The sequence below is a fragment of the Piliocolobus tephrosceles genome, chromosome 3 (genome assembly GCF_002776525.5).
Source record: "Piliocolobus tephrosceles isolate RC106 chromosome 3, ASM277652v3, whole genome shotgun sequence".
Taxonomy (NCBI): domain Eukaryota; kingdom Metazoa; phylum Chordata; class Mammalia; order Primates; family Cercopithecidae; genus Piliocolobus; species Piliocolobus tephrosceles.
Window position 1 is genome coordinate 56,796,483 of NC_045436.1, and position 23,987 is coordinate 56,820,469.

Sequence of the window (23,987 nt, forward strand, 5' to 3'; positions counted from 1 at the left end):
TTTTTTTTTTTAATTATTCCTCTTTCTGAAGAGTAGAGTCCTAAAACCATTAAGACATGATAGGTCCACATAGGGTGGTAGGCAGGGGAAATGCCATTATCCTATCGCGTAGTCTCAGAACCCCAGCAAGATAAGGAATGCATCTACGTGGAAGGGCTGCCCAGCGTGAGGAATCAGAGAGCAAGTGGATGAGCAGCCATGTACACGGGAGGGAAACCCATTTGAGGTGTCAGAGCCTGGGCAGGATGTGGAGCACAAGCACTCGTGTAGTTGGCTTAGTATGGGGAGTTAGAGCCAGCATGTGATGCGAAAGGGATTGTATTAGTTCATTTTCATACTGCTGTAAAGAACTACCTGAAGGCCGAGTGTGATGACTCATGTCTGTAATGCCAGCACTCTAAGAGGCTGCAGTGGGTTGATCACTTGAGGCCAGGAGTGCTACATCAGCCTGGCCAATGTGGTGAAACTCCATCTCTACTGAAAATACACAAAAAAGTAGCCAGGTGGGGTGGCAAGTGCCTGTAATCACAACTACTCAGGAAGCTGAAGCAGGAGAATTGCTTGAACCTGGGAGATGGAGGTTGCAGTGAGCTGAGATCATACAACTGCACTCCAGCTGGTGTGACAGAGCAATACTCTGTCTCAAAAAAAAAAAAAAAAAAAAACAAAAACAAAACAAAACAAACAAACAAACAAAAAACTGAGACTGGGTAATTTATTAAGAAGAAAAAGAGGCTTAATTGCTTGCTTAATTGACACAGAGTTTCTCATGACTGGGTAGGATCCCTCAGGAAGCTCACAGTCATGTTGGAAGGCAAATGAGAAGCAAGGCACTTCTTACATAGTGGCAGGAGAGACAGAGTGAGGAGGAGTGCCACACTTTTAAACCATCACATCTCATAAGAACTCATTCACCATCACAGAATAGCGTGGGGAAAATCTGCCCCCATAATCCAATCATCTCCCACCAGATCCTTCCTCTGACATGTGGGGATTACAATTCATGAGATTTGGGTGGGAACACAGAGTTAAACCATGTCAGGTATCCAGGTTCAGGCTTTCAGAACCAAAAGACAGTGTCCATATATAGGGAACTGTTGGTATGGATGCTCAAAGCCCAAATGTGGTGAAAACATCCTTGCAGAGGATGAGAACATACAATACTAATGAGATGGGTTAATTTCAAATAATTTGATTATATATATAATTATATCAAAAATAATTACAGACTGATTTCCTTCTGTTGGAGGAGTTTCAAATATATAGAGGAAGAAACTAATAAACTCTCTGTAGCTATATTGAAACACATTATTGGCAATATGAAAAGATAGACACAAAAATAAATACAAATGTAAATTAGCGTGTAAATATACATGTATGTGTGTGCATGCACATACACATAATTTGGCTCCTAAATAACTTTCTCCACTAAAGGAACTAGGGCTCCCCTGAAGAACCTGATGACTCCAGAGCAGAAGCAAGAAATTATAAGAAGTTTCTGAAAACACTTGTAATGCCAGAAAGTAAGGAAGTATGTGAACAAGGCAGGGAGCATTTTAGCAGGAACAGAGGTCATTAAAAGGATTCCCACTCATAAAACATGGGAAATAATTAATATCAAAATACATAACAGTAGTAATGGATTGCAATCCTTGCATTAAGGTAGGGTACCATGAATATGTTCTTAAATAATTTCTTAAACGAATACATTGAAGGACTAACAAAGAAAGAACATTTACATAGTTTCAAAATTCTACTCCACAAAATGCTGACTGATTATGACAGAGAAGGAAAAACTTTGTGGTGGATTACCCTGGCCAAAGATCACCTAAATCGGGTGATTAAAATGAACATCATCTTTAATGGGGCAAAATAAAATTGTGCACTACCTGATAGGATGCAATGAAAATAACGCATTATTGTTTCTGTGTTCCTACAAAAGATGCATAACCTGAATCTAGTTATAAGGAAACAGCAAATAATTTCATATTGAGTGAAATTCTACAAAATAACTCTCATATAATATGAAAAATACTAGGGAACAATTTTAGGAAACAGTCCTGGTAATAAAATTGAGAAAAAGTTTAGGAAATAGCCCTGTTAAAATGGAGACTGAAGAGACATTTTGATCAGAGGAATGATTTGATTATTAAGTAAATCTGTTTGATATGAAGACAATATTGTGACATTTGGAAATATTTTAATGGTGTCCAATAATTAAATAGTAATGTATCAATGTTAATTCTGGATTTGGTGGTTTTGTTGTGATTATGTTAAAAATTATCCTTGTTTGTAAGAAATAACCACTCAATAAGTCAGGAGAATAAAATTACATGTTGACAATACTACCACATAATTTGAGATACCCAAATTTATAAAGTTAGAGAAAAAGAGGGACTGAGAGAAAGAAGGGTAAAATAATGAATTTACTTCATTCTTGATGGGAGGCTGTGAATTGAGAGTGCAGAAATAAAGGGAAGAAATAAGCCAGGCATGCTATATTGTGCCTGTAATCATAGTTACTTGGGAGGCTGAGGCAGGAGGATCACTTGAGGTCAAGAGATTGCGACCAGCTGAGCAACATAGGGAGACCCTGCATCTTAAAAAAATAATTTAAAAAAAAAGAGAGAGAGAAAACAAATTCCAAGAATTTTATAAATTTACTGAGAATTGCCTATCCTTTTACATCTTTATTCACATTAACTTGAACTGCTATAGGCTTATAGATTGATAAATAATCAATAGGCATATACAATTTATAAGTTATAAAATATTTCTTAAATATTGTATAATATCCTCTGTATACAGTTTTAAGGCAGATATTGTAATCCAAAGTTTAATAAAATAGGGAAATTCCAGCTCAGATAGACAGAATAAGTTATTATGTCTTTTAAATTTTTCTAAATTGTTTTAAATGTTTTTCAGACAAAGTCTCATTCTGTTACCCAGGTTGGAGTGCAGGGGTGTGATCTCAACTCACTGCAATCTCCACCTTTCAGGTTCAAGGGATGTTCATGCCTCAGTCTCCTGAGTAGCTGGGACTAGAGGCACATGCCACCACACCTGACTAATTTTTTGTATTTTTAGTAGAGATGTGGTTTCATCATGTTGGCCAGGCTGGTCTCAAACTCCTTACCTCAGATAATTCACCTGCCTCAGCTTTCCAAAGTGCTAGGATTACAAGCGTCAGCCACCATGCCCAGCCCATTATGTTTTGTCTGAGCATTTTCTGTCATGCCATTTTTTCCTATGTGACTGTTTAAATAAATCGCCATGATTTAGTACAACAAAGAAATATGAGGAATTAAAATATACCTTATAATGTGATGGAAGACATTACTTAAGAAAGGAATAATTCTAATATATCATAATACTGATCTATTTAAAATTAAAGAGTAATTTTTAAGAGTGTCACCCAAAGTAAAACTACTTGAGTTTACATTCTAAGTCTAATATTGTTGTGCAATTTGGAACTCTTCATTTAAACTTTCTAAGATTCAATTTCCTCATCTGTAAAAGGAAACTAATAATGCTATTTCATTCATAGAATTGTGGTAAAGCTTAAATAAATTAACATATTTAAAGAATTTAGCTCACAGCTTGGCAGATGATATGTCACATACTTATAGATATTATATTATTATGAATGTTGTAATTAAGATAGATTTTGATGTAATGATAATTGTTGATGCACTTCTAGCTCTTACTGCTGAGAAATTATTCAGTGAGTTATTCCAAGCCAGAAACACTATGAAATGATAAGTGAACTGATATAAGGATAAAATTTGCTAAAGTAATTATGTGTTTGCTATTGCATAAATGAGAACACAACAAGTGAATAACTGTATTTTAAGATTAATTTGTAATTTTTACTGTCTAGATTTGTTTTTTATTTGTTTGTTTTGTTTTGCTTTGTTTTATTTTGAGACTGTTTCTCACTCTGTCACCCATGCTGGAGCACAGTGGCACCATCTCAGCTCACTGCAACCTCTGCCTCCCAGGTTCAAGCAATCCTCCTGCCTCAGCCTCCCGAGTAGCTAGTCCTACAAGCACACATCACCATGCCTGGCTAATTTTTGTATTTTTAGTAGAGACTGTTTCACCATATTGGCCAGGCTTGTTTTGAACTCTTGACCTCGTGATCCACCCGGCTTGGCCTCCCAAAGTCCTGGGGTTACAGCCATAAGCCACAGTGCCCAGCCTAGATTTTAATTGCTTAAACTTTTGCTGTATTTCATCAATAGAAATAATCAAGAATTTGAATGTAATACACTAATAACTTTTCAACAATATTCTGTAAGTGTAGCCATCTTAATTGATGTGCCTTGGCTGTGTCCCCACCCAAATATCATCTTGAATTGTAGTTCCCATAATCCCCACATTTCATGTGAGGAACCTGGTGGGAGGTAATTAAATCATGGGGGCAGTTACCACCATGCTGCTATTCTTCTGATAGTGAGTGAGTTCTCATGAGACCTCATGGTTTTATAAGGGGCTCTTCCCTTTTTGCTTAGCATTTCTCCTTCCTGCCACCCTTTGAAGAAGGTGCCTTTCTTCCCCTTTGCTCTCTGCCATGACTGTAAGTTTTCTGAAGTTTTCCCAGTCATGCAGAACTGTGAGTCAATTAAATCTCTTTTCTTTATAAATTACTCAGTCTTGGGTATTTCTTCATAGCAGCATGAGAATGAATTAATACAGTAAATTAGTACTAAGGGAGTGGGGGATAAATATAAGAATACCCAAAAATGTAGAAGCAACTTTGGATCTGGGCAGATGTTGGAATATTTAGAGGACTCAAAAAAAGACAGGAAGATGTGGGAAAGTTTGGAACTTTTTAGAGACTTGTTGAATGACTTTGATCAAATGCTGATAGTGATATGGACAATAAAGTTGAGACTGAGGTGGAGATGAAAAACTTGTTGGGAACTAGATTAAGGGTCACTCTTGCTGTGCTTTAGCAAGGAGACTGGTAGTATTTTGCCTCTGCTCTAGAGATCTGTGGAACATTAAATTTGAGAGAGATGATTTAGGGTTTTTGGAAGAAGAAATTTCTATGCAGCAAAACATTAAAGAGGAAGCAGAATACAAAAGTTTGGAAAATTTCCAGCCTGATGTAATAGGAAAAAAAGCAAACAAAACAAAACAAAAAATTTCTGGGGAGAAATTCAAACCTGCTGCAGAAATTTACATAAATAGCTAGGAGAAAACTGTTAATCACAAAGACAATGGGGAAAATGGCTCCAGGGCATTTCAGAGACCTTCAAGAAGCCCCTCCCATTACAGGCCTGGGGGCCTAGGAGGAAAAAAATGGTGCCCTTCTGAGCCCAGGGACCCCCTGCTGTGTGCAGCCTCAGGACATGGTGCCCTGCATCCCAGCTGCTTCAACTCCAACCATGGCTAAAAAGGTCCAAGGTACAGCTTGGGCCATTGCTTCAGTGGGTGCAAGCCCTAAACCTTGGTGGCTTCCATGTGATGTTGAGCCTGTGGGTACATGGGCATCAAGAATTGAAGTTTGAGGACCTCTGCCTAGATTTCAGAGGATGGATGGAAATGCCTGGATGTACAGGAAGAAGTTTGCTGCAGGAGTGGAACCCTCACAGGGAACCTCTGCTAGGGCAGTTTGGAAGAAAAATGTGGGGTTAGAGCCCACACATAGAATCCCTTTGTGGCACTGTCTAGTGAAGCTGTGAGACGAGGGTCAGCCTCCTCCAGACCCCAGAATGGTAGATCCACTGACAACTTCCCCATGGGCCTGGAAAAGCCATAGACACTCAACACCAGCCTGTGAAAACAGCTGGGAGGAGGCTGTATCCTGCAAAATCATAGGGTCTGAGCTGTCCAAGCCATTGGAACCTACCTTTTGTATCAGTGTGATCTGGATGTGAGACATAGAGTAAAAGATTACTTTCAAACTTTAATGTTTAATGACTGCCCTATTGGATTTCAGACTTGCATGAATCCTGTATCCCCTTTGTTTTGGCCAATTTCTCCTATTTGGAATGGGTGTATATTTTCTCAATGCTTCTCCCCTTATTGTAACTAGGAAGCAACTAACTTTCTTTGGTTTCACAGGTTCATAGGCAAAAGGAACTTGTCTTTTCTCAGATGAGACTTTGGACTTGGACTTTCGGGTTAATGCTGTAAGGAGCTAAGAGTTTAGGGGACTGCTAGAAAGGCATGATGTGTTTTGAAATGTGAGGACATGAGATTTTGGAGGTGCCAGGGGTGAAATGACATGGGTTGACTGTGTCTCCACCCAAATCTCATCTTGAATTATAATTCCCATAGTCACCACATGTTTAGGGAGGGATCTGAGTTCTCAGGAGACCTGGTGGTTTTATAAGGGTCTTTTCTCCCTTTGCTTATCACTTCTTCCTGCCATCCTGTAAAGAAGCCCCACAGAACAGACTGGTATTGTAATCTAAAATATTTAATACTTGATCTACAAATATGCAGGAGTAATAAAAATAAATAATTTAACACTATTACTATAAAAACATTTAAGCAATTTTAAAGCAAAAGGTAAAATAATGTATTTTGAATTACTTATTAAATGTAGTTATTTATTTTATTTATAAATAACACAGCCATTATGAAAACTTGCTGAAAATAAAATCATTTTTTTTTCAAAAAATAATTGAAACAAAATAGCAAAAATAATTTCAGTGTTCCAGGAAAAATTTTCTTCTGGATGATGAACACAGAATTTTAAAATTTACATAGGATATGGCATGAATATTTATTTTACTTAGAGGATGTAAATGCTATTATTGTGTATTAATGATTTACAGTGCTTATTTTATATATTACAATTTAATATATTTTATTCATTGCAATATTTCACACACAAAAATATGGAGATTTATTCTGTGATCATTATGATAAAAAGCATTTATTATTCAAATAAATTATCCTGGAACAATATATGCTTTTGAGATTGATGGCTGTAAATAGGACCTCATGTATCTTATAATAATCATTCCCCCAATATTGTCACTTAACATTTCCTCTATAAATTAAAATGGTAAGGTAGAAGTTGTTTATGCCTTTCAGTCATCTGTATTACACAAAAATTATCTTTAGTTTTTGTAAACATAATCACATTTTATCCGACATATATAGAAACAGAGCAGATAAACAGGACTTTACCCCCACCTCGAGAATTTGGAAGCAATCTAACATTTTCATCGTCCAAAGCTTTTAATATGGCTTCTCGTATATTTATGAAAACTCCTCACCAGACCATAAGGCAGAACACAAAGCAACATCCCAGCACCTGTCAGGCATGACTGACTGAGCAGTCACCAGAATCAGTCTTCATACCCTGCCAGTTTCCATCCCTGAGAATCTAAGGGAAATGAGATTCCAGCTGCCGCTGAATTCAGAGGTAGACTGACTTTCTAACCATCCAGAGGACACTGAAATGTGTTTGCCTGACAAAAAGCTAAATATATCAAGATTCTCCTGCTCATTTCCTTACTCTCAGCACCGAATTAAAGACTCTGTTCTGGTTATCTGAAACTCTCCCCTCTCACCTCCAATAACTTTGTTCTTCGTTTAACCAAAATTCTTAGACTTTCCTTCTTTTCAGCACGCCCTCTTCAACTCCTTCTTAAGGCATCAAAGCATCTACTTCTCTAATGTTTCTTTGCTTAAAATAAAATCTACTGTTCCACTAAAGACTTTATCATCCCAGGGGTCCTTACAAAAAAAGGAGGCTGCCCTTCAGCTACACCAAAAATACTTCAGTATTGCCACAGAAATGTGTATTAGGTTTTGCTGGTGAGCTCTTTGGCCTTCAATCACTCTTATCCTTACCCCAAAACACCAGTCAGGCAATTTGATTGTTACTATGTAAACATAAAACAAACAAGCAAAGCAATCAAGTTAGGATCATGTCATTTAGTTGTACTACTCTCTACTTCTTAAAAATATTTAAAAACATTTTGTCATCTACTAATAACAGTATCTTTGAATAGATCTAACAGTATCACTTATTAAATGCCTCACAACATGGATCAAGTCTTTCTACCCACCTACAAGCACCGACCTGATCTGTATGAATGACCAATTCCATACCAGGGCTTATCATTTTCTATGTCTGATTATCACCTCTGCTCTTGGATATACTTACCACACCTACAGTCACAACTCCAAACTGCTAAACTTCCAAAAGTTTCAGTAATTCCTGGACCTATAGTCTTTTGCTACAATTACATATTCTCAAATCTATCAGCCTCTTTTTGGTCTGATGATCTATACAATCTGAAGTCCCTGGTTGATCTATTAACTATCATTTTACTGAGACATCTACCATTTTAGTGTGATTCTCATTCTGTTCTTATAATATCTCTGTGATGAGTAATACTGAGTGTCAACTTGATTGAGTTGAAGGATACAAAATATTAATCCTGAGTGTATCTGTGAGGGTGTAACCAAAGGAGATTAATATTTGAGTCAGTGGTCTGGGAAAGGCAGACCCACCCTTAATCTGAGTGGGCACCATATAATCAGCTGCCAGTGTGGCCAGAATATGAAAGCAGGCAGAAAAAGATGAAGAGCCTAGACCAGCTTAGCCTCTCAGCCTACATCTTTCTCCAGTGCTGAATGTTTCCTGCCCTTCAACATCAGACTCCGAATTCTTCAGCTTTGGGGCTTGGACTGGTTTCCTTGCTCCTCAGCTTGCAGGTGGTCTATTGTGGGACCTAACGATTGTGTAAGAACCCCTGGGGTATGAAAATATCTTCCAAGGAGTTTCTCAAAGCATGAGGATCTTTAAGGAATCTATTTTCTTTTTCTTTTCTTTGAGAAGGAGTCTCGCTGTGTCATCCAGGCTGGAGTGCTAGTGGCCCGATCTCCGCTCACCGCAAGCTCCGCCTCCCAGGTTCAGGCCATTCTCCTGCCTCAGCCTCCCGAGTAGCTGGGACTACAGGCACCCGCCACCAAATCCGGCTAATTTTTTTGTATTTTCAGTAGAGACGGGGTTACACCGTGTTAGCCAGGATGATCTCGATCTCCTGAACTCGTGATCTGCCTGCCTCGGCCTCCCAAAGTTCTGGGGTTACAGGAGGAATCAATTTTAAATCTTCTATTTGTACTTACTCTTTTCTCACATGCTCTGCTGTAGAAGGCCCTCAGGAATAACTTTACCTCCACCTTAATAAATAAAACCTTATCTCTATCTCTTCTTGAGACTTAATTTGATACATTTCTCAAGAGGTAAAACCTTAAAACAAAGGGACAATTTTAAATTTTGATGTTTGGGAAGCCTGTTCTCTCAAGCCAACATATACTTCTGTGTGACTTGAATTCATTCCATGTGTTATGCATATAATTGTTAAAAGGGAAGCATGGCACTAGAGATGAGATAGTTTGACCTCTGTTTGGATATTCTGAGTACACACATAATAGCATAAGGGAGCAAGGTTTTTGACAGTTTTCATTTAATGAACTTGGCTTGTCAACTTCCAATATTACTAAAGGTTTTATAGCTTCTGGGGAATAGTCCTGAAATGACACAATGGGAAGACACATGGAAAATGGCTTTCACTGATCAACTTCTGTCTTTATTTATTTTACTTACATACTTACTAGAATAGTTCCAACAGAATATACTTTTCCTCTATAGCAACTAACATATCAAACATTAAATACTTTCTGTAAGTTTCAAACTTACTAGAGGCCACATACATTTTGTCTGTAAATGTTTACAAGTTAAGTAATTCTAGTAATAAATACTATTTGTACATGAACACAAAATTGAAGGAAAACATTCCTATAGAGGTCATTTTTGATGCATTTCCCATATAATTGCATTTGTGTTTATTACTTTAATCAGTCTCTCTAATACAGTTATATTTTAATTAGCTTTTAATAATATTCACAATAATGATTTAATTCTGAAGATGCTTGGTTAGAAGTTTATAGTCCAACAAAAATTTTTAAATATACTAAATTCATTTTACATAGTTTTTTATAACACAGTATGATACATGCACAGAAATTGGCAAGCAAAAAATAAATATTATATTAGGATAAAATACTATAGGCTGGAATTTGTAATTAGGGGATCAAGAAAATAATGAGTAATCCAGAATCTCTAACTTAAATAAAATTAATTCATGTGTTTTCTTAAATGAATTTTTATGAAGATATGAAATGACACTAAGAATAGTTTGTGTATTTCTAATAAAATTTATATTTAGAGAAGTTTTAAGTTTACAGCAAAATTGAGTAGAAACTACAAAGAGTTTCCATATAGTCCCATATTATTTTTATTATGCAATATTTCAGAAACAGAGAACAAAAAATAATATAAGAAATAAGTACATATATATATATATATATGTTAGATACAGAGAAAATATGGGAAAGCACAAAAATAAAATGATTAAGTACATTTTCTTGGACCTCAGAGAAAACTATCATTAAAAGTGTATTCTTTAGGATCTTTTTCTACGTTTGTATAAACATATATATTTTACAAATTGATATTGTACTTCACATAATATCTCCAGGTATTTTTTAGTTAATCATGATCATTTTTCATGCCTATTTTTTTTCGGTTTCCAATACCCATTACATGTCCATATTTCTCCAATTGTCCTAAAAATATTCTTATAACAGCTTTTTTATTCCAAATGATATACAATTCAGTACAGTATCAGATTTTATATTAACATTGTTTTTGATTCTCCACCAAATGCATCCCCACCAATAAGACTGCCAAAGAAAATTAGGATACATAATTAAATTTGAATTTCTAGTGAATAATAACTATTATTTTGTTATAAATATTTCCCATATATAAAAATGGATTATGAAAAGATTTATAAGACTAGCATTGTATTTTGTTGTTTTTATTATCATTATCATTGTTATTATTTCTATTATTATATTGCTGCTAAATATGTACAGAAAGCATGCTTACATTTATTTTACATCTTTCAGATCAGAATTTGATTACTTGTATGGTCAAAATAATTATATGTTCAGGCCCCAAAATTGTTGTCTATTCCTAGTATTTAAATGGATAAAAGGCCAGTACCAGTTAATATATTAATGTTCTCAATTTCCATATTTTTTGTTGTGATTTTTTTCTTTTTTTCTTAAGACGAAGTGTTGCTGTCACCCAGGCTGGGAGTGCAGTGGTGCAATCTCGGCTCACTGCAACCTCCACCTCCCGGGTTCAAGCTATTCTCCTGCCTCAGCCTCCTGAGTAGCTGGGATTACAGGTGCGCACCATCATGCCTAGCTAATATTTGTATTTTTAGTAGAGATGGGGTTTCGCCATGTTGGCCAGACTGGTTTCAAACACCTGACCTCAGGTTATTCACCTGTCTTGGGCTCCCAAAGTGTTGGGATTGCAGGCATGGCCACTGCACTTGGCCAGCAATTATGTTATTATTAACCTGGATTCAAGGCCTATATATTTCCTAAATTCTTACAAAATTTAAAATTTCTCTTAGTTGCTTTCTTAATTTTTATTTTCTTATTTTATTTTTATTTTCTTATTTTTCTTATTTTATTTGAATGACAATTTAACTGGACAACAATGTCAAGTTTCACATTTATTCTTTCTCAACACTTTGTAGAACTGGCTCCACAGCTTTTTGACATTAAATGTGCTGTTGGATGCTTTCCCATCTGTTCAAGAACAAATATGTCCTTAATTCTTACCTTCACCTCAAAATTAAGTAAATATGTTAGGTTTTCTCTTGTTGTTTACAAGTTAAATACATAAGTACCTTTCAAAATAATTAATATGTATTTGTTCGGAGGAGAACAGATGCAGGCTGAAACTTCATCCGTTTTAATTTGTTATCCTGCTTATTAACGACCCCATCCATTATATTCTTCATTCCAGATGGGCCATCTTCCCTCATTTCCCCCTTTTCATTGGATTAGTATAGTTCAAGAAAACAAAATAAAACAAAACAAAAAAAACCTTTAGTCTGAATCCTCAGTATTGTCATATAGTCAATGTCATCTCTTCTTCCTTTACTTCACTCAGATAAAGAAATCTCAGTATACACAGAATGATTTGTTCAAGAGTAATGATAGAAGGTCTTCTAGCTTTATTTGTGCAGTTCTGCCACATGTTGTTTTGTACATCTATGGGAGCAGAATATTTTTTCTGTTCCCTGCAACTTTTGAAAACAAAAGTTTGAGAGAGCTTGAATCATTTCCCAGCTTTCAGTAAAAATTTGCCTTAAACTGTCTGAGTTTTAGATTATTTTAGTTAATAGCCATTTCCATTTTAATTGAAGTTGGCATCTTTTTTTTGTACTTTTATAATATTTTCATTTTTTTAAATACATAAAATGGGATACAATATCTTTATATTGAATGTACATTGAATTTTATTTTGACATTATTTAGTTATTATAATTAATCATGGAAGAAACAGAGGCTAGTTTTGATAAAACACTTTATTAAAAAATTAATAGTATCACTCTAATCCAGTTTTTCTAACCAACCCTCACCATTACATCTCCTTTCCCTTTATTCATGGCAACCAAAATTAAAGTTTGTTTTTTTACTTTACATATATTTATTTACATTTACACAAATATAACACATGTATACATATGAATACATTTAACAACTTTCAAGAGAATAAGTTAAAATTAGAAAATACTCTGTAAATTGCATATTATAAACACATGTGCACCTGCATCTCTGGCTTTTTTTGCATGTTACTACATGGCCATATCTAATTATTTTAATATCCTTATAATATTTTATTGTGGAATCATTAATTAGCTTTTGCAGTAATAACAAATAACTACTGAAGATCTGTATATTAAATCAACAAAATGGTATATTTCCAACTCATTTTATACTAAAGCTACTGTCAATGGCAGCTCTACTTCAGACTGCTGGTCACTTGCATGTCTGCTCCATGTATGTTCTCATTCCATGATCAAAGCTGAAGGATAACCCCTAAAATATGTTGTACACATAGCAAAAGGCAGATTGAAAGATGTTGAGTGAAATCAAACAGCTGAATGTAAAGCATTCCTTAGACAAGGCATAGGTAATATTTGTCAAATTCCTTTGGCCAAAGTCGCATGGCCGAACATTGTAATGAATCACATATGAATATAATGTAATTATTTTAACCATTTCTCTAACGGTACCCATTCAAGTTGTTTTTGGAGTTTGTTTCTTTCTCTCCCCCACTCCTGTTTATTTTATTTTATATCTCCTTTTTTTATCAATTCATATTGAAATAAAAAATTTTAAATATACCACTTACGGTGACATATTTAATTACATAAAGTCGAGTTGGATAAGCATGATTACCTAGTAAAAGTCTTTGGAAATCATATAATAAAGAAGTACATCCAGAATTCAAAAATGTAGAAATTTCACCCTTTAATATTGTCTATTTAATTAATGACAATGTTGTGAATACTGTGGCCTTTTTTCAGTATTGCTTATATGCCTTTTACTCATGATTCCAAGTCTTCTTTCTTATTGCAAAGACGTGTAAATAGTCTAGACAGTACTGATACTTACAGGTAATAAGGTTAACATTTATTGAATATTTATCATGTGCCATACATAATGCTAATTTATATAATTATAAATAAAGCTGTAAGCTAGCTATGTATAATTGAATTTTTATCATCATTCTTAAATGAGAAACCTGATGGGCCAGCTAAATTTCATATATTGTATCACAAAAATTAGAAATTAATTCATAAACCTATGCAATCTATCCTTGAACTGACTCTTAAATTCAACATTATACTATATGTTGATATGTAATTTTATTGGCATAGCAATCCAACTTCAGACTTATATGTTTTACATATTTTCTCCTATCTTAGAGTTATTTTTGTTTTCATTTATATGGTCTTTCTTTTACAGAAAATTTATCATTCATTTAAAATCAGTATGTAACCTACTTCTCTTGTTTTCATATAGTTCCCATACTTATTTTGGAAGAAATAAAATGTTTGTCCGATCACCACTAACCCCACAGAAATACAAACTACTATCAGAAAATACTATAAACACCTCTACACAAATAAACTAGAAAACCTAGAAGAAACGGATAATTTCCTGGACACTTACACTCTCCCAAGACTAAACCAGGAAGAAGTTGAATCCCTGAATAGACCAATAGCTGGCTCTGAAATTGAGGCAATAATTAATAGCCTACCAACTAAAATAAGTCCAGGACCAGACAGATTCACAGCCGAATTCTACCGGAGGTACAAGGAGGAGATGGTACTTTTCCTTCTGAAACTATTCCAATCAATAGAGAAAGAGGGAATCCTCCCTAACTCATTTTATGAGGCCAACATCATCCTGATACCAAAGCCTGGCAGAGACACACACACAAAAAAGAGAATTTTAGACCAATATCCCTGATGAACATCGATGCAAAAATCCTCAATAAAATACTGGCAAACCGAATCCAGCAGCACATCAAAAAGCTTATCCACCATGATCAAGTGGGCTTCATCCCTGGGATGCAAGGCTGGTTCAACATATGCAAATCAATAAACCTAATCCAGCATATAAACAGAACCAAAGACAAAAACCACATGATTATCTCAATAGATGCAGAAAAGGCCATTGACAAAATTCAACAGACCTTCATACTAAAAACTCTCAATAAATTTGGTATTGATGGAATGTATCTCAAAACAATAAGAGCTATTTGTGCCAAATCCACAGCCAATATCATACTGAATGGGCAAAAACTGGAAGCATTGCCTTTGAAAACTGGCACAAGACAGGGATGCCTTCTCTCACCACTCCTATTCAACATAGTGTTGGAAGTTCTGGCTAGGGCAATCAAGCAAGAGAAAGAAATAAAAGATATTCAGTTAGGAAAAGAAGAAGTCAAATTGTCCCTGTTTGCAGATGACATGATTGTATATTTAGAAAACCCTATCATCTCAGCTCAAAATCTCCTTAAGCTAATAAGCAACTTCAGCAAAGTCTCAGGATACAAAATTAATGTGCAAAAATCACAAGCATTCTTATACACCAGTAACAGACAAACAGAGAGTCAAATCATGAATGAACTTCCATTCACAATTGCTTCAAAGAGAATAAAATACCTAGGAATCCAACTTACAAGGGATATAAAGGACCCCTTCAAGGAGAACTACAAACCACTGCTCAGTGAAATAAAAGAGGACACAAAAAATGGAAGAACATACCATGCTCATGGATAGGAAGAATCAATATCGTGAAAATGGCCATACTGTCCAAGGTAATTTTTAGATTCAATGCCATCCCCATCAAGCTACCAATGACTTTCTTCACAGAACTGGAAAAAAAAAAACTGCTTTAAAGTTCATATGGAACCAAAAAAGAGCCCACAATGCCAAGACAATCCTAAGTCAAAAGAACAAAGCTGGAGTCAACACGCTACCTGACTTCAAACTATACTACAAGGCTACAGTAACCAAAACAGCATGGCACTGGTACCAAAACAGAGATATAGATCAATGGAACAGAACAGAGCCCTCAGAAATAATACCACACATCTACAGCCATCTGATCTTTGACAAACCTCATAAAAACAAGAAATGGGGAAAGGATTCCCTATTTAATAAATGGTGCTGGGAAAATTGGCTAGCCATAAGTAGAAAGCTGAAACTGGATCCTTTCCTTACTCCTTAAATGAAAATTAATTCAAGATGGATTAGAGACTTAAATGTTAGACCTAATACCATAAAAACCCTAGAAGAAAACCTAGGTAATACCATTCAGGACATAGACATGGGCAAGGACTTCATGTCTAAAACACCAAAAGCAACAGCAACAAAAGCCAAAATTGACAAATGGGATCGGATTAAACTAAAAAGCTTCTGCACAGCAAAAGAAACTACCATCAGAGTGAATAGGCAACCTACAGAATGGGAGAAAATTTTTGCAATCTACTCATCTGACAAAGGGCTAATATCCAGAACCTACAAAGAACTCAATCAAATTTATGAGAAAAAAAACAAACAACCCCATCAAAAAGTGGGCAAAGGATATGAACAGACATTTCTCAAAAGAAGACATGCATACAGCCAACAGATACATGAAAAAATGCTCGTCATCACTGGCCATCAGAGAAATGCAAATCAAAACCACAATAAGATACCATCTCACACCAGTTAGAATGGCAATCATTAAAAAGTCAGGAAACAACAGGTGCTGGAGAGGATGTTGAGAAATAGGAACACTTTTATACTGTTGGTGGGATTTTAAACTGGTTCAACATTGTGGAAACTGGTATGGCAATTCCTCAAGTATCTAGAACTAGAAATACCATATGACCTAGCCATTGCATTACTGGGTATATACCCAAAGGATTATAAATCGTGCTGCAATAAAGACACATGCACATGCATGTTTATTACGGCACTATTCACAAGAGCAAAGACTTGGAATCAACCCAAATGTCCATCAGTGACAGACTGGATTAAGAAAATGTGGCACATATACACCATGGAATACTATGCAGCCATAAAAAAGGATGAGTTTGTGTCCTTTGTAGGGACATGGATGTAGCTGGAAACCATCATTCTCAGCAAACTATCGCAAGAACAGAAAACCAAACACTGCATGTTCTCACTCATAGGTGGCAATTTATCAACGAGATCACTTGGACTCTGGAAGGGGAACATCACACACTGGGGACTATTATGGGGTGGGGGGATTGGGGAGTGATGGCATTGGTATAATGCCTGATATAAATGATGCGTTGATGCGTGCTGACGAGTTGATGGGTGCAGCACACCAACATGGCACAAGTATACATATGTAACAAACCTGCACATTGTGCACATGTACCCTAGAACTTAAAGTATAATAAAAATAAATAAATAAATAAATAAATAAATAAACGAAATGCTTATCTGTTTGTTTTACATTTCACTTGCAAATCAATTTGAAATTTACTTTAGAGATTGTATAATTAATTTCTGTTTTATAATCAATATATACTCAATTATTCTAAAACATTTTAAAATAAAGCATTGTAATTCAATTTAAATTTAATTGAGTATCAACATATTATAATTGTTGATATTTATTAGGGTTCTCTCATAGTATATGTTAATGAATATTGAACATTTTCTTCATTTTTTAATGCTATATTTCTTGGAAATTGCAATGTGCTTTTATATGAACCATAAAATTATTGGGACCAGTTTTTAACGTAATTTTTTAAAATGTTGTGCAAATATAGTATTATACTTATATTAATTTGACAAAAACTTGACATTTTTTATAATACAAAATCATGCAAGTGAGGAATGGGTTTTTGAGTTTATTTAGATCTGTTTTCTGCCTTCACCATAATGCCGTGAATTTGTTTTTATTATTTGTTTACTTATCTTTACAAATTCTATCTTTATATTTTGTCATATATAAACTAATTATAAATTTAACCACTATTTAGTGTACTCTATAGAAATGTGTGCAAGCAAAAACAATGTGGTTGATTTGTGCCTTTCATCTTTCTGTATTTGATCAGAAGACTGTGATTTATTACTCATAACTCTCTTTTTCTAGAAGTCATTCTCTAAAACCCCTTTCTTCTAGAGTACCACAGTAAGTTGTGATAGTTCTATAACTACAAACATAGTTCTATAACTATGAACATAGTAATTTATGCCTTTTTAACATTTTGATACTTTCTGTTAATTATTTTAAACAAATTTTTTTGCATATGTGATTTATCATCTTGGTATATTTATTTGCATTTTAATTTATAGTGATTTCAAGAAACAATATATTTTCTTTAATTTTAAGTCAGATTTAATTTAAAACCACAGTCCCCGTTTTCTTCTTAGGCAGTATTTTTCTGTGGCTGTTGGAATTCTAGAAAATATGTTTTTTTCCTAGAGCAATCAAGGTAAACTGTGACCTTGGTATTCCCAGGCAGTAATGAATAGAACAATATCGAGAAGTTGCATTTATGAAAGAAATTGATAGGTGGATGAAGTAGAGAAGATACATAAGAAGATATTTTCCTTCCTTTTTTCATAATTAATTTTACAATTATATAGTTTGATTCTTCATGTGTTTTAAGAAGTATAAACTGTCATATTATACACTGTTGACAACAATGCTAAACTGACTGATTTTTTCATGAGAAAACAATTCAAAAATTGTGGAGAACCGGTAAGTAGTGCAAAAGGAAGTGATTCAGTAGAGGGCAACTGGGAAATAGAATTGGGTTAAAATAATTAAAATAATGTGGCTTTTTTTTTTTTTTTATTTAACATGAGATAGGAAGATTAAACAATACTTGTGACTACATATTTTTTTATTTCATTTAACAGTTTATGAGATAAGAAGCCATGAATAAATTCAACATTTGGGAATCTGATTTCATAGTCAAATTATTTCCATTAATAGAAAAAAAGAATGAAGTTTTAATTTTCAGATATTCTTGCGAAGGAATTAGTTTTATATTATGAAAGTTTTCAAAAATGTAATTTAAAATGTTCAGAGATAAAAATAATTTCCTCTGCTTTTATTTAATACATATTCATATACAAGTCTATGTTCTTGTTAATTAAACTACTTTCCACTTTTTGTAAGCAGTTTTTACTATAACCATATTTTGATTTGAGTTTTTTTTTTCTAGGCTACAATACATGTATACACACACACACACACACACACACACACACACACACACACGGAAATATGTTATTGTCAAATGTGGAATGACCTCCAATAATGAGCCTTTAAAAGAGCACTTTCTATATTAAATTTTACGAAAAGCAACAAAACATTCTGATTATTAGTTTTGATCTGGAAATAATAATACATGTATACAATTCAAATGTAATAAAAAGTTCAGCTTTATTGGCAAAATGTATATGACAGCCTTTATTGTAAACAACAATTATTTTAAATTACTATCGGTTACCTAACGGTTAACTAATATACTTCACATCGCTTAGTTTAGCTTTTATATGCTTTACACAATTAAATATGTGTGACCTTGGAGAAGATGTGAAGAAAACTTAAAATACAAATTTAACAGGATTACTAATTGAACTGATAGGAAAATTGCTTTATATAAATCTAGATGTTGAATGAGAAACTACATACAACAGCCACTTGTTACTAATATTAATAAAATTCCACTTTGTAAAAATGCTTCAGCTTTTATTTTAGATACAGGGGGTACTTGTGTAGGATTGTTATGTATGTATATTACATCCAGCTAGTGAGGATAGTACTCAATCTGTAGTTTTTCAAACCATACTCTCCTCCCTTCCCCTCTAGTAATCCCTAGTGTCTCTTGTTCGCCTGTTTATGTCCATGTTTACTCAATGTTTACTCCCACTTAAAAAGTGAGAACATGTAATTTTTTTTGTTGTTGTTGTTCTTGCATTAATTCACTTAGTATCATGGCTTCCAGATACATCTATGTTGCTGCAACTAGACTCTTTCCCTTCACTACATGCAAAAATTAACTCAAGATTGATTAAAGATTTAAATATAAGACCTCAAACTATAGAAGTCCTACAAGAAAACTTAGGAAATACTTTTCTCAACATAGGCTTTGGCAAAGCAGTTTTGGCTAACTCCCTAAAAGCAATTTTAGCAAAACCAAAAACTAACTATTTTGTTTATCTCCTGAAGTTAAAATTTTTGATGATATAGAATAATATGAAAAATTTAGTTGTTTCTTTATTTTTAAAATGCTGTCTCCGTATATATAACACTTCTACTGATGGAAAGCTATAACTTGCTTCCATTTCAGCAAGGTGATATGAAAATTAAATGTTGAGATTTAGAAGCTATGATTTTTTTGTTTGCTGCCATAAAATCAGAGGATGAAGTAAGATTTTACAGTGCAGAATTTATTTTGAAATTTGTTTCTGTTACTCAATAACTTCTGTAGTAATTTGCTTTTTTTAAAGAAAATAAATCTTTTAAAATTGCAGTTTTTCACAATGTTGTATAATTGTTGCAGTTACTTTAAAGTAGCAAATGATCTCTTTACTGTTTGAGACATTTAAAATACTTCTCTGAATTCCTCAATGTAACGCTGAGTTATCTTGGAAATAGAATTGTGTTGAACTCTTACAAGTTTGATTGATACTTCCAAAATAAGTTTCAGTACCCTGTGGTTGTTTTGTTTTTAGTAAGTGCAAGTTTTCTCATGATTTCTGGATATTTTTAATGGTTGTTCTGTTAAATTATATATCATTTAATGAATGCAGTCTGTGTTTTTCCATTTCAAAATGTTTGTTTAGTAATTTGTTGAAAGTATGAAATATTTGTACTGCACTACAAATCTTAATCCTGTGGACAATACGTTTTAAAATATATAATTTGAATTTTATAATTTAAAAAGGTTGAATATTTTTTAACATTTTGAAAATTAACCATACCATACCAAAATTTATTCATAAGCATTTCTCTTTTGTAGTATTTTGTAGAAAAAGAAATAGCTGCCAGTGGGTTTTATTTTATATACTTGTAAACGCTAAGGCTAGAGAATGATAAATGTTGAATTTCTTTTAAGTTGTTTCTTAACATAATTATTAAATTATAAACTCTGTAGTCAGTAAGACTGCAGTTTGTTGTACAGTTTATACAAATACAGAACCATTGATAAACGGTAACTTGTGCTTGTTGTTTCAAATTGTTTATTAAATTACTAAAGCTTTCTTTAAAACCAGCAGTTAAATTCCTATAATAATGTTTTAGATTAATTTAATAAGCAGTGATTTCTTTACAAACAATAATTGCTTTTGAAAAATAAAACCCCTAATTATTTTTTTGTTGTTTTAAACCATTTTTAAGAAAGTTTTTGGTCAAAGAAAAATGCTGTTTTCAAGATTAGTTTATGCTTACAAAATTACAATATTATGTATGCCCGTATTTGTTTGATGTGTCATAAGCTTTGTCAACCTGGTCAGCAAAACTGACTCTACTGAGGATTCTGTATAGAAAGATTCATACTCCTTCATGAAATTGAGTTAACTCGTGTGTTCTTCCTACATGGATCAACTGCTTTAACCTAGATTTTAAAAAGATTTTTGTTAAGATCAATATCTAGAAAAATATTTGTGGTATTTAATAAGCCAATAAAAGTTCTAAAATAAAAATAAGGGAAAACTAGCAGTTCAACATCTTTACCAGAACTGGACTGAAATTATTCATTCATATTTAATAACTAATAAGCATAGGATATACTATTGTTTTGTAAGGTATTTTGAAGGAAATGTGGAGCATGTATATTTAATCATAGAATTAATGTAGATAGTAATATAATGGATGAGGAACACAAATTTATAAAGGTATATTATTTGGCATGTATTCAATATATAATAAAATAAGATTATTTATAGTAAATTCACAATAAAATCATAATCGCTACAGCTAGCATTTCAACGTTTACTGTGTACAGCTATTGATCCCTTCAATTTGTAGGAATTAAGTATTTAATTTTTGAAAGAACATTGTGAGATAAGTATGAATGTCATTCTATTACAAATGAAGCAAAAGGCAAAAAAATGCTAAGTAACTTGCTAAAGTCAAAGCTATTAAATGTCAGAACTAGGAAAAAACCTCTTAACCATATGAAGATGAATGTTGAAAATTAATAATATGGATAATACTGAAAAAATTAAATAAACTAATTTAAAATTAAATAAGTTAAGAGTTAAGTTAATTAATTAAAATTAGCAATCTGGATGGCACTGGAAAATGAGTTTTTGTTTATTTTTGACATATTATAAATGGATTAATTAGTCAGGTATGTCCTTGGCACGAACACATCAGAAAGGGAGCAATTAAGTTTGTTTGTAAAGTTAACAACACAGAGTAGTAAACAGAGAGATAAATTTTGGTTTGCAGCAGGAATATTCAAAAAGGCAACTCTAAGAGAAAGAAGAATCAAATTGCAAAGCCAAGATGAAGACCTATAGACTCAAGTCCATAGCCTGAAAAAGCAAAAATGGAATGATAAATCATAGTAAGAGATTATTTATAGGTTAACATCTTTTTATGTTAAACAAGCAAGTTCTTAGTTTGCCTTATTGATTGTTCCTTTCAACAGAAAGAGGGAAATAATTGTGAAGTTCACTATTTCCCAGACAACGAATATTAATACTTCACTGAGAAAAACTATTGGGAACTTTAGGAAAAAAAAAAAAAAAAATGTCTCATTCTAAAATTTCTAATGGCCAGAAAGAGCTTTGGTCATGCCATATATATAAATGTTACAAAGTATAATGTAAAAAAAAAAAAACTTATAATATTTATTTAATAGTATGCTGTTACTAAAATGAGGTAATCTAAGTGTAAAGGCACAAAGGAATTTTCTGCAAATTTGAATATATAAGTCTTAGGGATTGCTATGGTCTTAATGTCAAAGCTTGATCACCAATATAATAACGTTAAGAGGTAGTACTTTTAGGAGGCAATCAAATCATAAGAGAGGAGCCATCTTGAATGAGATGTGTGGCCTTATATAGGAGATTGAAAAGAACACTCTAGGCCTTTTGCCCTTCCATATCTTAAGCCACGTGAGGACACAGATTTTAACCCTTTTTGCCCCCTTCCACCATGTGAATATCCTCAGCAACAATCTTGAAAGTAAGACTGCGCCCCTCAGCAAAGAACCTGCCAGTACCATGATCTTGGACTTCCCAGCCTCTGAACTATGAGAAATAAATTTATACTATTTATAATTTACCCAGTCTGTGGGATTTTGTTATAGTAGCCCAGAATGAACAAACAAAGATATAAAGAGTCAAATTTCTTTCATCCTTCCTTCCTTCCTTTATCTTTCTTGCCTTTTTTTTTTTTTTTTTTTTTTTTTTATCAGAGTCTCACTCTTTCGCCCAGACTGGAGTACAGTGGCACGATCTCTGCTCACTGCAAGCTCCACCTCCCAGGTTCACACCATTCTCCTGCCTCAGCCTCCCAAGTAGCTGAGATTACAGGTGCCTGCCACCATGCCTGGCTAATTTTTTTGTAGTTTTAGTAGAGACAGGGTTTCATCATGTTAGCCAGGATAGTCTCAATCCCCTGACCTTGTGATCTGCCCGCCTCGGCTTCCTAAAGTGCTAGGATTACAGCTGTGAGCCACCACACCTGGCCAAAGAGTCAAATGTGAACTTGTATCTGTACTGGTTTTCAGTAATAGCAGTTGAAAGTTAAACTGGTCAACATTTCCACTGAAATAGCTTTTAAAATATCTTAAAGACATTGAAGATTTGAAAGGCAATTTCCTCATGGGCAGAGATAAACTTAGTATGAGAGTAAGAACTTGGCATGCCCTTAGGGCATGTACCAATACTATGCAATGATGCTCAAGTCCTGTTTCTCTTTCAAAATCCAGCCTCTTGGGCTTAGAGGAATAGAAATCAATGCTTAAGCTGATAAAATGGGAAATCTTCTGAAGGACATCCTCACACCCATGTCGGTGCCCTACTACTACCTGCAGGCTCACAGGCATCTCGCTTGTGCCCTGCCATGTCCTCATCTAATCTGCATTCCCTCTGCAGCCCTGTGAGGCTCACTGTTGACCACCAGGTCTTTCATTGCCTCCACATGCCCATACTACCTTACTACCAGTTGTGGCAGCTACCAGTTGTGGCAGCTATTCTCTTAAACTCCAAGAGACTGATTACATTGTTATAATCACTTACGTTTATTATTTTAGCTTTTATTTCTCTTTTTCTCCATCTTTAAAGTATCTCTTTCATTGAGGAATTCTTCTCAGTTATGAACAAGAGAAAGTGTTTTTCATTCTAAACAATTTATTCCATTATGTATTAATCCACTTCATCTATTAATATTAACTTCCATCACTTGTCCATTTATCATATAAACTTCTCATTAACACTTTTTGTACTCACTTCTCAATACACTTACATCTGATTTTTACCAGCAAAATGTAATTTAATTAAGAAAACTAATGTGCTCCTGTTTATCAAATTCAACTTCTTATATTAAAATTCAGGAGCCACATTTAGGACTGTTTT